This window comes from Triticum urartu, chromosome 2, assembly GCF_003073215.2.
Source record: "Triticum urartu cultivar G1812 chromosome 2, Tu2.1, whole genome shotgun sequence".
NCBI lineage: Eukaryota > Viridiplantae > Streptophyta > Magnoliopsida > Poales > Poaceae > Triticum > Triticum urartu.
In genome coordinates this window covers 717,042,126-717,060,733 of record NC_053023.1, presented here as the reverse complement: position 1 = coordinate 717,060,733, position 18,608 = coordinate 717,042,126, and the positions used below count along the sequence as shown (strand labels likewise).

At 46.6% G+C, this 18,608-nt stretch overlaps 1 pseudogene; it reads left to right on the top strand.

Moving 5' to 3' along the window:
• Positions 1–413: 413 nt before the first annotated feature.
• On the top strand, positions 414–10,315 carry LOC125534320 (annotated as a pseudogene).
• The last annotated feature ends 8,293 nt before the right edge of the window (positions 10,316–18,608 follow it).

Genomic DNA, 18,608 nt, shown 5'->3' with positions numbered 1-18,608 from the left:
AGCCATCCATTTTTTGCATCAAGATCCGTGCAAGTATTTTTTTTATTTCTCTCACATAGAACATGTCTTCAAGTTCAAACCTTTGCAGAACAGTAAAGCTTTCTAGCTGGAATCTAGGATAAAAAAATTTAGATTTTTTCGTCCAACATAAATATACAAAATAAGTTTTATTTGATTAAAAACAATACACTTTTTTTAGCATTTATGTAGGACAAAAAATTCTGAAAGTTTTATCCCACATTCTAGTTAGTAAGTTTGGCTGCGCTGCAAAGTTTGAAGTTCAAAACATGTTCTATATAAAAGAAACGAAAAAGAAAAAATTTCATATACGAAGTTAGTTGTCTCACACAGATCTTAAAGCAACATTGAAGAGTCAGAATAACAGAGCCTGGATGCAAGTGCTCTAAAAATCTATGTCCCTCGATGGACCCCTCCGCCACGCCACATCGTCATGCCCCACACCAGCACGACGCCGCCGCCCGACGCTTCCGGCCGTGCCTTCTACCATCGAGCAGGGGAAGAAAAGCCCCACCACCCGCCAGGGCGCACCGGCGGCAGCGAGGAGGGAGGGTGGTGGAGGGGGAGCTGGGCTCTCCGGGATTTGTATTCTTTCCAATAGTAAATTGTTCAGCCCGGTCATGCGTTCGTTCATCAGTCTCTTCTCTTATTGCTCCAGGTACATCTTGTTTGATTTCTTCTGAATCTTCGATATGCTTAGTAAATTTGCTAGTACTGCTGTTCTAGATACACACATTGCTCAGAGTTTTCTGTAGTTATATTTGGTACATTCGTGAGCCTGGTTGCCTAAGTTTGATGAAGAAACATGTGTGTCGTCTCGTACGTCCTTGTCTCCCTTTGGTCCAATATGACGTTGTTATTAGAACTTGAAAAGTCTAGTCGGCACCTCTATGTTAGAAAAGTCTAGCCCACACATAATGCCGGCTGCGACTAATTGGCCATCCATGCGTGCACCTGGTCAAGAATGCATCGAAATTGTATGTTGTTGGGATTGCACAATGTATTGCTCATGTACAAAGGCACGTATATATGATGTACAAGAGGAACTAGGAGGTGGGCCCAATACACAGATATGCACAACACATATACTCACCCCTCCCGCCCCCCCAGTCGTAGCGGGACCGCTGCTGACGCAAAGACTGGACCGAAACTCCTCAAATGACGCCGTAGGCAAGCCCTTGGTCATGATATCTGCAAATTGTTGGGAAGTAGGGACGTGTAAAACACGAATATGGCCAAGGGCCACCTGTTCCCGAACAAAGTGGATATCTAACTCAATATGCTTGGTCCGACGATGATGGACCGGGTTGGCGGAGAGGTAGACGGCCGAGACGTTGTCACAGTAGACCACCGTAGCACGATCCACGGGACAAGAGAGCTCTTGGAGCAACTGGCGAAGCAACGAACACTCGGCGACGATGTTGGCCACCGCACAATACTCAGCCTCAGCACTGGAGCGAGAGACCGTAGGCTGCCGCTTGGACGACCATGATATGAGTGATGGTCCAAGGAAGACACAATAGCCCGAGGTGGAGCGACGAGTGTCAGGGCAGCCCGCCCAGTCTGCATCGGTATAGGCGGTGAGGGCAGTGTCGGCGGAGGCGAAGAGCGTGATGCCGAGCTCCATAGTGTCGCAGACGTAGCGAAGAATCCGCTTGACAGCGGCCCAGTGAACATCCCGAGGAGCATGCATATGAAGACACACCTGCTGTACGGCGTACTGAATCTCCGGTCGAGTCAGAGTGAGATACTGGAGAGCACCAACGATGGACCGGTAGAATGCAGCATCCGAAGCGGGAGAACCATCCGAGGCAGAGAGCTTGGCCTTCGTATCAACAGGCGTAGCGGCGGGCTTGCAGTTAAGCATGCCAGCGCGATCCAGGAGCTCATGATTGTACTTCCGCTGATGAAGAAAGAAGCCATCCGGACGTCGCACCACCTCAAGACCGAGGAAGTAGTGCAAAGGACCCAAGTCCTTGATGGCGAACTCAGCGCGAAGACGATCAGTGAGCTAGCTGAGGAGGCCAGCTGTACATGCCGTCAGGATGATGTCGTCGACATAGAGCAGCAAGTAGGCCGTGTCAGAGCCCTGATGATAGACGAAGAGTGACGCGTCTGAGCAGGTGGAACGAAACCCAAGCTGGTGTAGGAACGTCGTGATGCGCTGGTACCAAGCGCGCGGAGCCTGCTTGAGTCCGTACAAGGACCGCGAAAGCAGGCACACGTGGTCGAGAAGCGCCGGGTCAACAAATCCGGTGGGCTGCTGGCAGAAGACCTGCTCCTCAAGGTGACCATGGAGGAAGGCGTTGGAGACGTCCATCTGGTGCACTGGCCAAGCACGGGAGACCGCAAGGTGGAGAACCGTGCGTATCGTGCCGGGCTTGACGACCGGAGCGAAGGTGTCGGTGAAGTCGATGCCAGCACGTTGTCGGAAGCCACGAACGACCCAGCGCGCTTTGTAGCGATCAAGGTACCATCGGGAAGGAGCTTGTGTTTAAAGACCCACTTCCCGGTAATCACGTTGGTGTGTCGGGGACGGGGAACAAGCTACCACGTCCGGTTGCGCAACAGGGCGTCAAACTCCTCCTGCATCGCAGCCATCCAGAGCGGGTCACGAAGAGCAGCTCGAACGGAGGACGGCAACGGCGACGGCTCAGAGGTGGACGCCACATGGACGTAGTCGTCCGAGGCGTAGCGCGAGCTCAGGAGAAAAAACGCCCGTACGGGCGCGGGTGACCGGACCAGCCACAGGCGCCGGGCGGGGGCCGCAGGCGGGGGCGCCGGGGGGCCGAGGGCACCGAGGGGGGCGCGGGCGCCGGGGGCGCCAGGGACCGCGAGGGCCGCGGGAGCCAACGTCGGGGGCGCCGGTGCCACGATTGTAGGAGGCGCCGCATGCGGGGGGAGCGCCTCAAAGCCAGGGGGCGGGTCAAGAGAGGCGCGCGAGTGCCCTGGGAGAGGCGTCGAGGAGCCCGCGTCACCGGTGGCGGGAGGAATAGCCGGGGGTACCTGGTGAAACGGAAACACATGCTCATCAAAGTAAACGTGCCGGGAAGTGAACACACGGTGGGAGACGGGATCGTAGCACCGATATCCCTTGGAGTTGGAGGGGTAGCCGATGAAAATGCAAGCGACAGAACGAGGTGCGAGTTTGTGAGGAGCGGAGTCGACAATGCTAGGATAGCAAAGGCACCCGAAAATACGCAAGCCATCATAAGAAGGGGGCGTACCGAAGAGAAGATGGTGAGGTGCATAGTTCCACTGTGGGCGGCAAGGGCGAAGGTTAAGGAGAAGAGAAGCAGTGGCGAGTGCGTCCGGCCAGAAACGAGGCGGCACATTAGCATGGAACAGGAGCGTGCGAACGCAGTCGTTCAGAGTGCGAAGGAACGTTCGGCTCGACCGTTCTGCTGGGAAGTATACGGGCATATGAGACGAAAAACTGTGTCGTGGTGCGACAGAAAAGTGCGGAAAGTAAGGTTGTCGAACTCTTTTCCATTGTCAGTCTGAAGAGCAAGGATGGGACGCCCAAACTGCATGCTGACATAGGAGTAAAAAGCCGTCAAAGTGGGGAGTGCATCCGACTTTCTGCGCAAAGGAAAAGTCCACACATAATGAGAATAATCATCAAGGATAATCAGATAATATAAATAGCCCGAATTACTAGGAACCGGAGAGGTCCACACATCGCTATGAATCAACTGAAAAGGAAAAGAAGCTATGGTGGTGGAGTCATTAAACGGGAGGCGAACATGTTTATCGACACGACAGGCATGACAGGTGTGATCCTCTATCTTATGACAACTAAAACTGAAACTCCTAAGAATATGACGAAGTGTAACGGGATTGGGATGACCCAAACGAGCATGCCAGAGATCGACGCCGGCTGAGAGAGCAACTGGTACGGTGGTGGAGGTGGAAGGCGAATGCACCGGATAGAGCTCGTCGAGGCTGTCACATCGGTGAAGTACCATCCTGGTTTGAGCGTCCTTGACACAAAATCCAAACTCGTCAAATTCAACAATAACAGGATTTTCATCAGTTAAACGACGAACGGAAACAAGGTTCTTAATAAGATGAGGTGACACAAGTATGTTAGACAAAGTAATAGGCATGAAAGTAGATGGAAAAGAAGTGTGCCCGACATGTGTGATAGGGAGTGTGGAACCGTCGCCGACAATGATGCGGTGATCGGTGGTGACGGGAGTGAAGGAGGCAAGATTACCAGGATGAGCAAACATGTGAGCCGTAGCCCCTGGTGTCTATGTACCAATCATCACCTTAGGAGTAGTTGTTCAGCGTAGGAGCGGCATGCAGCCCTGTGAGGAGTACCGGGTCCCAGGGCGTCGGCAGCAGGGCCAGCGAGGGGGACGGACACGCCATGGGGAGGCCGTAGCCGCCGCTCAGCTGCGGCGGTAGGTACTCTCCATACAGTTGCGGAGCCGCGAAGTACGCATGATGCACGGGAGGAGTGGGAGCTTGCTGGCCTACTGACGACCCCACCAGTACTCGAAAGACTCATATGCAGATAGAACCCCGTACACAGACGGAGACCCGTACGTGGATGCGGGCAAAGCCTCGTATGCCCCGTACGTAAGATATCCATACGTGGGAACGGACATGTCATAGGTGGCGGCCGCCCCGTACGGCAGCGGGGCTGCACCGTAGGGCGCCGGCGGTGGGACGGCAGAGACGGATCTTTCCTTGGACGTGTACTAGTACGTGGGTACTAGTACTTCCGGCTGCAACAATCACGGGAGACACGTACGGAGTCAACTAGCCAATCGATCGTTGCCTTGATCGATTCCAGCACCAATAGATACGCACACCACTTGATTGTTTGATGGCCGCAGGCGAGCGATGCTGGCGAGCAGATCGGCGGATTAGGCGAGGCTGGCGGCGCTGGGTAGCGCGCGCGGCTGAGGAGTTGGGTGGGGTGTGCGGCGCAGCTGGGTAGCGCGCGGCTGAGAGGAGTGGCGGCCGGCGTGGAAGACGTGCGGGCGGCGGCGGCGGTGCGGCGCAGGGAAGGTGCGCGGCGGCGGCGGCGGCAGCGGAAGGCTAGGGTTAAAACCTAAAAACTGATACCATGTATATTGTTGGTATTGCACAATGTATTGCTCATGTGCAAAGGCATGTATATATGATGTACAAGAGGTGGGTCACGACCTCAGCTGTACAAGAGGCGGAGGTAGGGCCAATACACAGATATGTATAACACATATACTCAATAGAAATATCTTCACAACAAGATTTCCTGTGGATGATGCATGATTGCTGAAGACTTTGTTCAAGTAATTAAATTGACCTTATGTGCCAAGTTGTACTCCTAGACTTGTATTCCTTGCAAGTCCTTGCGTCTATAATTAGTACCTATGAAGCTAGCGAAAGATCGATAAAAGGAAAGCCTGCAGAACTGCAAAACCACTCACCACTTCTCTCCCAAAGTCTAGCTATGGGTAGCTGCTTGCCATGGGGATTATTGTCTTCGATATTAGTACTATTTTTGTCGTTACAGTTCATGCTTCACTTGTCCTCTGGTTGCTTCGTGGAGGAGAGGGCTGCACTAATGGATATTCAGTCCTCCCTTATGAGAGCGCGCTCCTTGGGCGTGACTAATTCATGGGGGGAGGATGGTGATGACTGCTGCTCGTGGGAGCGTGTGAAATGCAACAGTACAACACAACGAGTGTCTCATCTCGATCTTTCGTACATATTTGTGACTAGTTCACACGATCATTGGTATTTAAACTCAACAGTGTTTTCTGCATTACATGAGCTTGAATACCTTGATCTATCAAACAATTATCCCTGTTCGCTAGCCTTGGAAGGTACGTATGTGTGCTCCAAATTCTCTTTTTATAGAACAATATGTATGTGCAATGACTTCTTATTCTCATTGATATACAAACAAAAACACCTGCAGGATTAGTTGTACTATCCAAGCTTCGATATCTTGACTTTAGTGCTACTACACAGGGAGGGGGTTTCCCGGAATTTCTAGGGCGCATTGTTTCACTGGAAGTTCTAGCTCTCAACGGTAACTACATGACCGGAGCTCTTCCAAGCACAGGTAGAGATTTGTGCTTATTGTAGGAATACTAAGGTAGACATCAAATTTTCATATTAATAATTCGTCTCGCATGCCTGCACATGTTGCAGCTACTGAAAATCTTAGAAACTTGCGACAATTGAACATGTCTTTCAATAGCTTCTATGGAGACCTCCCGGAATCGCTATTTGCACTTCCGTGGGCAAATTCCAATAAATTCATCCTCAGGACCACTTTCACTTGAAGTCTTGGATCTCAGTTATAATAGCCTCAACGGAACTCTTCCAATTTTTACAGGTAGATATTCTTACTTCATGTTTTATTAGTATGTGTTACCTGTAACAATTATACTACTTGCACGCATTGCAGACTTTATAAACATCAAGACCTTGAACTTGGGTGTCAACCAGTTTAGTGGATCTCTTCCTGCGTATTTATTTGCACTTCCTCATCTTGAAATTTTAAATCTCGTATCTAATAAGTTGAGTGGAGCTCTTCCAAATGAACAAGGTATTCCTATCAGAAGAACATTTACTGCGTATATCAGAAGAAAAAATGTGTAACCATTGATGATAACTATTGTTACATGATTTTTCTACTCCTGCAGCATTTCAAATTCTCAAGAATCTACGAGAGTTGTATTTGGCAATCAACCAGTTCAGTGGAAACATTCCAGCATTCGTGTTTTTGCTTCCACATATTCAACAATTGGATCTCTCATATAATTGCTTTGGAGGACAAATTCTGATAAATCAATCATCAAATCTTCCATCGTCGTTTAAGGCTCTTCAGCTTTCCGGCAACAATTTGAGTGGTAGATTTTCTTTCATTTGGCTTAGAAACCTCACAAATCTAGAAGTGATAGACCTTTCAGGCAATTCTAACCTAGTTGTTGACGGGCATATTCCTGGATCGATCCCTTCGTTCCAATTGAAAGTGCTATTGCTCTCTGGTTGTGACCTTGACAAGAACATTATTGCAGAACCACATTTTTTACGCACACAACGTCATTTAGAGATGCTTGATTTATCCAACAATAACTTGTCCGGTAGCATGCCGAGTTGGCTGTTTACAAAGGAATCAACACTTCAGTATCTAAATCTTGGAAATAACTCACTAACTGGATCGATGGACCCAAGGCATACCCAACCTTATCTGTCCACTATCGACATACACATGAACCAAGTCACAGGACAGCTGCCAGACAACATTGGCTCATTGTTTCCAAGATTGTCTGTTCTTAATATTTCTAGTAACAACATCGATGGGAACATACCAAAGTCGTTGTGCGAGAACATTTACATGCAATCTTTGGACATGTCGAACAACAAACTTTCTGGGGGAAGTTCCAGCTTGTATGGGAGTCATACAACTTGCGTTTGATGTGTAGTTTGGTTCTAAAACTTGCAAAATATGGAATTGCGATCATATAACTTGTTCGCACATTCAAATACGGTGCTTCCTCTCGTATCTGGACGTATGGCCTGCACATGTGGCCTATCAGCATGGCGTAGGCCCACCTGTCAGTGGAGGCTGGAAGCATTTTTTTTCCAGATAACTCCCTTGCATTTTATTTACTCACGTACAAAATCAGTCAAATAAAATGAAAAAAAGACACCGCAGTGTGGATCAAACGAATGATCCCCTACTAAACGACTAGCATGGATAGCCACCAGACTAATCATGACTCTTGTTAAACTTTCACAACTATACATGATATGTCCTTTGAAGACCATACAAAATAATATCTAAATCTTAACGAAAGATTGTGAGCCCCATGGTTCAAACCTTTGTGTCCTGCTGGTGGCTGGCTGCATGTGCATGGGCTAACCATCCGACCATGATGACACTTGTTACTATAAAGGGACCCAAATCTTTGTTGTCTAATTTTTTTTCTTTTACTTATGTAAGAAAACAACATATATTTTTTTTTTAAATTAACAATTTATATTCTCATGTATTTTGTTTTTTCTTTATGTTGCCTTTGCATTTTACATTGTTCACAATTAGCTGAAGACAGACTAGATTTTTGTTTCTTAGAGATAAATATAGATAAAAGTGTTTTGTGTTGTATAGTTTCAAGTTTATGAGCCCCAAGTCCAGCCAGCTATATATAAATTTTTCTTTTGTGGGAAAGCTATATTTAAAAGTTAGGTACTGTGTGCAAATTTGTAGTCTTAGCCACCCTTTTATTATCTACTAGGGATACTGCCAGCTCAACCTAAATATAGTAAGTAATCTTAAGCTACATCACGATGAAAAGTTTCACTATTCCACAGAAAATTTAGAAAAAACATAATTTAGTTTTGGATAGACATGACATAAGAACTGACAACATAAAAATAAAATTTGCAAGGTCTGACAGCATAAATGTTGTTTGTCCATTTAAAACATGAAGTGTGATAGGTTATCCCACTCACACGCGACCTTCATTCAGAAGGTAACAGGTTCGAACCATGGTGCTCGTGTCTTCCGTCTAGATTTAAAATTTAGTATAATTTGTACAGTCCATATTTATAGGATATATAGTTGTTTTTGTAAATACTAAGCGTCTAGCCAGCTTTGTCTGGTGGTAATGTATGTGAGTAACTGGGCTGCAGATTGTGGGATCAAATCCCTATTGTTGCAGTTTTAAATTTTATTTGAGGAATTTTGTGTGTAAATAAATAAAATGAAAGGGAGTTATCTGAAAAAAATGCTTTCGGTCATTGACAGGCGGGCCTACGCCGTGCTGGCATGCCACGTGTGCAGGCCGTACATCCTGAAATGGTAGAAAGCACCGTATTTACACAGTGAGACAAGTTAAGTGACCAAAATTCCGTATTTTGCAAGTTTTAGAACCAAACTGCACATCCAGCACAAGTTCTATGACTTGCACTGATATTACCTCTTCACTAATTATCAATGGCTATCCACAATGAAGGTCTCAAACAACAGGCTTGGTGGTCTAATTTCTGGTGGGATGAATAATCTGTCCAATATGAATGAATTGTACCTGGACAGGAACAAATTTGAAGGGACAATACCATATAGTTTGTCAGGTGTTTTAAAAGTCATGGATTTGCATGATAACGAGCTGTCTGGCAATCTTGATAACTCATTATGGAATCTATCTTCTTTGGTAGTCCTGAATCTTGCTGGCAACCATATAACCGGCAAAATTCATCCACAAATCTGTGGCTTCATGGGACTTCGCTTTTTAGATATATCAAGCAATAATCTTACATGGTCTGTACCAAACTGTATCTTTATACAGCTCAATTTTGTTAACCTGTCTGAGAACTCGTTTTCTGGCGATATCTCTTTTCCCTTTTTCAACACATCAAGTCTGATTTCTTTGGATATCAGACACAATCAGTTCACAGGCAACCTCCATTGGGTACGTTATCTTGACAACATTAGGCTACTTACGTTGGGCAGAAATAAGTTCGAAGGGCCAGTTAATCCAAAAGTGTGCAAACTCATGTACTTGAGGATAATTGATTTGTCCCATAACAAGCTTTCAGGTTCATTGCCAGCATGTATTGGTGATATGTCTTTCAAAGGCGACACAGACGATCAAATGTTGGAGCCAGTCTATGGAGAGATATACAATGGCTCTTCATATGACTTACGAGGCTTCACCTTTGCCTCCAAGGGGAATCTCTACACATACGGTCGAAGTTTCTTCGCTTCAATGTCTGGCATCGACCTATCTGCAAACATGTTGCATGGAGAAATTCCTTGGGAGCTAGGGAATCTAAGCCATGTCAAATCCCTTAACCTGTCATACAATTTCTTTGTTGTCCCGATCCCGATGACCTTGAGCGGCATGGAGGAGATAGAGAGCTTGGACCTCTCCCACAATGAGCTGAGTGGACCAATACCTTGGCAGCTAACTCAGTTATCAACATTGGGGGTGTTCTCTGTGGCATACAACAACTTGTCAGGATGTATACCAAACTCTGGTCAGCTAGGCTTCGGCATGGAGAGCTACCTAGGTAACACCAACCTTCACCAGATTACACAGGGGGGCATGTGTGCTGCTCCCAGTCCAGATCCTGCTGCCGGGAAAGAAGTGGAAGAGACGACAGGTCACCCAGTTCTATATGTGGTCACAGCTGCCGGCTTTGTGTTGGCGTTTTGGGCCACTATTGGATTCTCGTTTTGCCATCCTTACGGAAGATCAGTAATGCTCAAGATGTAGTGCTCGAACAATTATGCAATGTAAGCACATTGAAAGTATTACAATTATGTAGTATGCACTACAGTGTTCCTATTCAAAGAAAAAAGATTGGCCTAGTTGTGTATTTTAAGTGTATGTAAGTACACATACACTGAGCTTCCTCAAAAAAAATTCTGGGTATGCAATGTAATTATATTTTGTATCAGATTCTAACTTTTTAGCACTGAGAATGTACCAGATGTACTTGAGAGAAATTAGAAATAAAGAGCGATCTTGCACTTCTCACATAAAGTCAGAAGTTAACATGTAGAATCTTAGCACATACAAAAAATGGTGGAGGTTCATGCATTCGTACTAGCAAAGTCGCCGCTTCCTTCTCTTGCTTGTTCTTGACGACCTTTTACCCTTTCCAGAATCTGATTCCATGGCCAGTGGCACCAACATACCTCCTTTGAAATCATCAGCATGTGAACTCTTCGCAATAGACTTTTGTAACTTGATGGAATATTTGAAGTCTTTTATCTGCAAGGACTATATAGGTCATGTTAACGAATGCCCCTTGTACGTGCTAAACCCACCTCCCAAAGATTATAGCTTTTACAAGAAACAGTAACGAAAAAAAATATAAGAACATCTTCTTCAACTGTGCTCTCTTCCTATGGATACAGATTCATCAAAAAAGGATACAGGAAACTTATGGTATTTTAGAATGGAATAGATATGAAAGGAGAATATTCAATCAACCTTTAAGTAAGATTGAACATCAATATGTATATAGTTCAGCAAATCATTTCAAGTATCTATGTTCATAATGTGCACCAAAAAATGCATTATTTAATTTCCTTGACATTATAGGTCTTGAATGTAGCGCAGCTGCTACCATTTTGAGGTGGAAAGATCAGAAAATATCTTTCCTCTATTCCTTTCACTGTCTGGCGCCATATATCCTGGCTCTTCGTGTGTTTTTCATTCATCTACAGGGTAAGTCAAAGGACATCAGCTACACCAACAGCCAAGCTGGTTGGTGTACCTCACCATCAGCTACACCAACACTCCAGTTGTTGGTCTAATTTATGGTCTAAGTTAATTCTCGAAAAGCATGAACGCACTATATTATGAAATGGTGGGAGTAGTAAATAGGGACAGGGAGTAACATGCTTTTCCCTTTCTAGAGCATGTTTTGTACGTATATTTCAACTAGTCAATTATAGATGCAAATGGATGTCGATCAATAGATACATGGACATACTACCTATATATAGTACTCCCTCCGTTCCTAAATATTTGTCTTTTTAGAGATTTCAAATGGACTACCATATTCGGATGTATATGGACATGTTTTAAAGTGTAGATTCACTCATTTTCCTCCGTATGTAGTCACTTATTGAAATCTCTAAAAAGACAAATATTTAGTAACAGAGGGAGTATGTTGCAAAGACCTCACAAGAATGGGCAAGGGTGCAGACTCTTAAGTTTAAGGGGTTTTATCATTTATGCCACTACTTGTGTCCCACTACTCAGTTTTGCCACTAGGAATGTGTAACACCCACAATGCGGCTATATCTCCCACGTGTCGGGGCATGACTTAGAGGCATAGCCGCATGATAGGTTTGTGGGGTAATCTTCAGTCTTCACACAGTCTCATATACTGAATAAGAAAGGGATAAAGAGTTGGCTTACAATCACCACTTCACACAAATACAAGTTAAACATACATCATCCAGAATACAATCAAGGTCCGACTACGGAACCAAAATAAAAGAAGACAACCCCAAATGCTAGATCCTCGATCGTCCCAACTGGGCTCCACTACTGATCAACAGGAAACGAAACATAACAACGAACAAGATCTTCATCGAGCTCCCACTTGAGCTCGGTTGCGTCACCTGCACTGGTATCATCGGCACCTGCAACTGTTTGAAAGTATCTGTGAGCCACGACGACTCAGCAATCTCACACACACGAGATCAAGACTATTTAAGCTTATGGGTAGGATAGGGTAATGAGGTGGAGCTGCAGCAAGCAATAAGCATATATGGTGGCTAACATACGCAAATAAGAGCGAGAAGAGAAGCAATGCAACGGTCGAGAAGCTAGAAGTGATCAAGAAGTGATCCTGAAACTACTTACGTTCAAGCATAACACAAGACCGTGTTCACTTCCCGGACTCCGCCGGAAAGAGATCATCACGGCTACAGATGCAGTTGATGCATTTTAATTAAGTCAAGTGTCAAGTTCTCTACAACCGAATATTAACAAATTCCCATCTGCCACATAACCGCGGGCACGGCTTTCGAAAGTTCAAACCCTGCAGGAGTGTCCCAACTTAGCCCATCACAAGCTCTCACGGTCAACGAAGGATATTCCTTCTCCCAGAAAGAACCGATCAGGCTCGGAATCCCGGTTACAAGACATTTTGACAATGGTAAAACAAGACCATCAAAGCCGCCCGAATGTGCCGACAAATCCCGATGGGAGCTGCACATATCTCATTCTCAGGGCACACCGGATGGGCCAGATGTCGGGTTGTCATAGACCCTGGTTGCCCAGGGGACGCCGGACATCGCCCAGTTCGGACCAACACTTAGAGAATCACTGGCCTGGGGGAGTAAATAAAGATGACCCTCGGGCTCGCGAAAACCCAAGGGAAGGTTATAGGTTGTTAGGAAAATGTAAAACCAAGGTTGGGCCTTGCTGGAGAAGTTTTATTCAAAGCGAACTATCAAGGGGTTCCCATAACACCCAACTGCGTAAGGAACGCAAAATCAAGGAACCACCGGTATGACGGAAACTAGGGCGGCAAGAGTGGAACAAAACACCAGGCATAAGGCCGAGCCTTCCACCCTTTACCAAGTATATAGATGCATTAATTAAATAAGAGATATTGTGATATCCCAAAAAATCCATGTCCCAACATGGAACAATCTTCATCTTCACCTACAACTAGCAACGCTATAAGAGGGGCTGAGAAAAAGCGGTAACATAGCCAAACAACGATTTGCTAGGAAAGGTGGGTTAGAGGCTTGACATGGCAATATGGGAGGCATGATATAGTAAGTGGTAGATAGCGTGCTTAGCAATAGAGTGAACAACTAGCAAGCAAAGATAGAAGTGATTTCGAGGGTATGGTCATCTTGCCTGAGATCACGCAAGGAAGAAGAACGAGTCCATGAAGAAGACAAACGGACGTAGTCGAACGGATCCTCACAACTCCGGGACGAAACCGAAGCTAACGAGAGAAGCAACCCGTAAAGAAGAAAACAACATGGTAAACAACCATCACATAAACATGGCATGATGCACAAGCAATTATGATGCATGTCCGGTTTAAAGATGCATGGCTATATGGCAAAGTGCAACAAACAACACTACAACAATTATTTAGTTCTCTCCCGTTTAAGTACTCAACAATATTAAATGTTGGTTAGCATGGCAAGGGGTGAAGCATAATAAAACTACTTATCTAGCCAAGTTTAAATGAGGTCGGAACAACAAGCAACAAATCCGGAAAATCCTCATGTGCATATTTTGGATTTGGTACTGTTCTGCCCTGAACTATATTTTAGAGTTGTTAAACATGCAAAGCAAGTACACCATGTTAAACTAGGCATTTTCCTACCCCATTTACATATAAAGTTTATTAAAATCGGAGCTACGGTTATTTAGTTATGAATTAAATCATTTTAACATATCATTCATGCAAAAATAATGCAAACAACAAGTTTAAACATTTTAAACATGGATGGAAAAGACATTTTATGAAACTAGATAAAAAAAACTAAGCATTTTACATATATAATGTTTTTACATGTGATGCATGGTCGGTGAGTTAGGATATGCATGAAACTTAGGGGGTTTTCTGTAAAATAGGCGTCTCTGGATAATTACTAAAATCGATGGACAGGAAAAAAAACATGAAGGGCTTAAATTTGGATTTACTAGTCTGCTCACCCCGGGCTGAGGCCCAGTTCGGTGGAGAGGCCAAGGCAGGCCGGCGGATCTGGCGGCCCATGGCGTAGGCGAAGCAGAGGATGGCTCGCGCGGGCGACGCGGCACTCGTCCACGCTGGCGCTGGGACAAGTCAACCAGGGCGCGGCGCTGGCCTTCTCGTTCGAAGCAGAGGATGCGAGCAGCAGGGACTTGGCGAAGGCGCTGGGACGGCGGCCGGCGATGCGGTTGACCGCTACCTCCGGCTCAAAGCAAGGACTGCAGAGGCTAACGGACGGCAAGGAGGGGTTTCTCCGGCGAGCGGCGGGATGGAGCTGTCAGGGCCCCGATTCCAAGTCACATAGATCTAGCCGGTAACACCTCATATCACTTTGCGGCCTCACGCACGGTATTCCCACGGGTGTCGCCTTACCATGGCCCGGGACCGTTTGCGCCTTTTGGCTCACGTATATGATAGTGTCGCTAGCATCCATAAGACAGAGAACCCGGGCCGACATGACTAGTCGTGAACCCGAAGTGGCACTAACTTACGGGGACATACATACATGAATCAACATCGAGCATGTTGGTCAGCAGCGTGCGAATCCGGGCTGTAGCACTGGGATAACAAGACTCCGGTGAACCGGACTGTAGCAGGCTAGGCAGGACTCCGGATGTCACCGCGTGACATTTCCCCGAAGGGACAGACACAGGAACGAAGTGAATCACATGCCGGCCAGTCAAGTGTTCCGGAGCAGTAGTGTTGGGCTAGCAGGACTCCGGTGAACCGGGCTGTAGCGGACTACTATGGCTCATGGAAGCACAAGACTACATTTCCCCATAAGAGAGGCTACCAAGGATAAACAACTAGGTTGTCGGATCCCACACATACCAAGCATTTCAATCATACACTTAATATGCTCGATATGTGTAAATACAACATGACATCACAACAAAACTCTATGACTCAAGTATTTATTCATTAGGCTCCGAAGAGCCAAGTATTATAAACATGGGTCTCATGAACCAACATACAGAGCATACAAGCAACAAGCACATGCGGAAGCTTAACTTGTCTGAGTATAGACATCTACAAATGAAGAAGGCTGAGAAGCCTGACTATCTACCAGATCCTGCCGAGGGCACAAGATCGTAGCTGAGGTATCAAGCTAAACGTCGAAGTCCACACGAAACTACTAGCGAGACTGAAGTCTCTCTGCAAAACATAAATTAAGCAAACGTGAGTACAAATATACACAGCAAGACTTACATCAGAACTAACTATATATGCATCATTATCAACAAAGGGGTTTAACTGCAGCAAGCCAGCTTTGACTCAGTGGCTAACCTGAACTACTAGTGCAAGTAACTCTTCGAGGTGGCACACACGAGTCCACATATTCACCATATCAATACACCACTATGGATCCGCTCCCGTCTCCCTACGAGAACGCCATCCATATCACTCACACTTATCTTGCGCATTTTAGAGTATCCACTTTCACTTATCTATGAACTGTACAGGCAACCCAGAAGTCCTTTACCGCGGACATGGCTATTTGAATAGATCATTTATAACCCTGCAGGGGTGTACTTCTTCACACACGCTCTCACCACTTACCACCATGTACACGTCGTGTATCTCGGCAACCTTCAAGCGGAAGCCTGGCGAGGGAGTCGGCCACGACTTGACTAACCACACAAGTCTCTAGTCCAGGTTTATTGCCTATTCAGGCTCCATCCGTGAGGAGATCCGGCCGGGGTTTCGCTCACAGCCCCAAACGATGTGTGCAAGGTTCCCGAGACACCAAACGATGTGGCGCCCGGTACACCGTGCCATAGTGTATCTACCACATCATAGCCCACCCCTAGGGTCAGCGCTACGCACGGCCTCCAACACATATCCTACAAACACCAGACACTAGTTGCAACTCCTGGACAGAGGGCAAGGGCAGTTAATAAGTCGAGAGGGTCCATTGGTTTCGGGCCCAATGCGGGGTAGTAGCTGTTCATGGATCACAAACGTAGAACTCAGTTCCTAAGGACGGCTTCAATGAGACAACCCACCATGTACTCCTACATGGCCTCTCACCGCTACCTTTACCAAATCGTGTTCACACACTTAGCTCACACATAGTAGGACATGTTCACAACTTTCCAACTCATCCCCGATGAATCAGACCTGACACAGCTCTAAGCAATAGCAGGCATGACAAACAAGCATGAATGAGTAGGCACATCAGGGCTCAAACAACTCCTACTCATGCTAGTGTGTTTCATCTATTTACTATGGCAATGAGAGGTCATGCAGAGGAAAGGGGTTCAACTACCGCAGCATGTAACAGTTGAATCGTTGTTGTCCTAATGCAATACAAGAGAGCAGGAACGAGAGAGTGGGATTGTATCGGAATGAACAAGGGGGTTTTGCTTGCCTGGCACTTCTGAAGATAGTATAGTTCTTCATCGGTGTCATCGAACTCATTGCCGAATCAACATCTACTGAGGGGGAACAATACCGGCAACAGAGAGGAAACACAATCAATGCAATGCACAATATGATGCATGATCATGACATGGCAATATGAGTGTGTTGGGATAATGCAACTACAACCAGATGGGTTTGAGCTTATTTGAACCAAAGATTCAAATACATACTCAAGTTATGGGTTCATATAAGTGCATTAACATGTTTAACCTAAACAGCAAGGTTAAGTTGCTCTAACATGCATGAAACCAGTACAGATGGATAGATTGGATTTTTCTGATCATTTTTCATACATAAATTATTTCATTTGGAGTTACGGTTTATTTTCTATGATTTTTAGAAGTTTAAACAATTTTCTGGATTTCATAATTCATTTCTGAAATATAAAATCGCCAGGAAATGATTATGAGGTCAGCATGACATAAGCCTGGCGTCAACAGGTCAACTGGGCTGCCCTGGTCAAACCTGACCAGTGGGACCCGCGTATCAGTGTAACGAGGCAGGAACAGAGGCTGACTGGTGGGGCCAGGTCAACGTTGATGTGGCATGGTCAAACTGATGTGTGGGGCCGGCCGGACTAATCTAAACTAAACAGAAGATAATTCTGGGGTTAGTTAGGGCATGGGGCCCGCTAGTCAGTGGCTCTAGGGGTGAATAGTTGGATCATTAGCACTAATTAAGTGTGCCATATCGGTAGTCGCCGGAGTTTTGCCGGCGGCGACCATTCCGCACGGCGGAGGCATAGCTGGGCGGCGCTAGGGGCTGCGGCTAGACGTGACGAGACCACCAGGAGGTAGCTCAAGCTCGTCCGCATCCAATGGAGTAGTCAGCAGCGGCTAGGGTGCGCTGTGCTCGCCGGAGACGAGCTTACGGCGGCGGCCGGAGTTCGGGCAGGTGCGGGGACGCGGCTGCGGCGCTCGAGCGAGCAAACGGGGTGGCTAGGCAGCCTTCTGGAGGCGCCAGGAGCGTGTCAGTGCCTCTGGAGTAAGCAGGAGAGGCTCTGGAGTGCGGGCTCGCCGGCCATGGCGGACGGCGGCCTCGGTTTCATGAGCGATGAGGCTAGAGGAAGAAATCGAGCAGGGGAGGATGGGGGAAACGACCAGTAGCTCACAGCGCGTCACCTGAAGTACTCGTCAGCTCGGGGGTGGCTCTGGAGACGACGGAGTGGCGACGGCGATCACCGGCGCTGGAGCTTGAAGATGATGTCGATGGCGGCGATACGGCGCATCTCCGGTTGCTTGGCTCTTTGAGGAGGCGTAGATGACGGAGTCGGAGCCCATGGGCACGTCAGAGGGGCGATAGGGTGGCAGTGGCTGTGACTATGGCGAACGGCAGCGACGGCGGTTCTCGGTCTCGCTTGGGGCCGAGAGATGGAGGAGGGGAGGAGCTCCAAGGAGAGAGGGTAAAGTGACCGGGGACCGAGGAGGGTCGCGTGGCGATGCTAGAAGGGTTGAGGCGTCGCGGTGGAAGCAGGAGGTGGCGTGCGCGCGTCGGGCACGCGCCCGCGTCCTCCTGGTGCGAGGTGGACGACGACTGGCAGCGCCAGGTGGGCTGGGTCGGCTAGCTACAGTAGCAGGCCGCAAAGGTAAGCTACAGGTAGAAGCCCATGTGAGTTTTGTTGTTCTGGTTTAATTTCTTTTTGTTTTGATTTGAATCTTGCCACTGTTTGGAATTCCAACAGTTTCAAACCAGTGCCAAAAATCCGCTGGACAATTTTATGTTGCTAGATGGACTTTTCCAAAAGCACATTAAACATTTCAAAGTTATTTGAAAATATATTCTATATATTATGAATATAATTCCAAATTCAAATACAATAATGATTTAAATTCAGTGCCCAAAATATTCCTACAAATGTTCATTATTTTTGGTTTGGTGCAAAAGCCTTGCCAAAAATATCAAACAGTTAATAAGAACATTTTGAGAGACATTGAATGCAATTTTCCAGGGTTCTTTGCCCTTCTTGAATT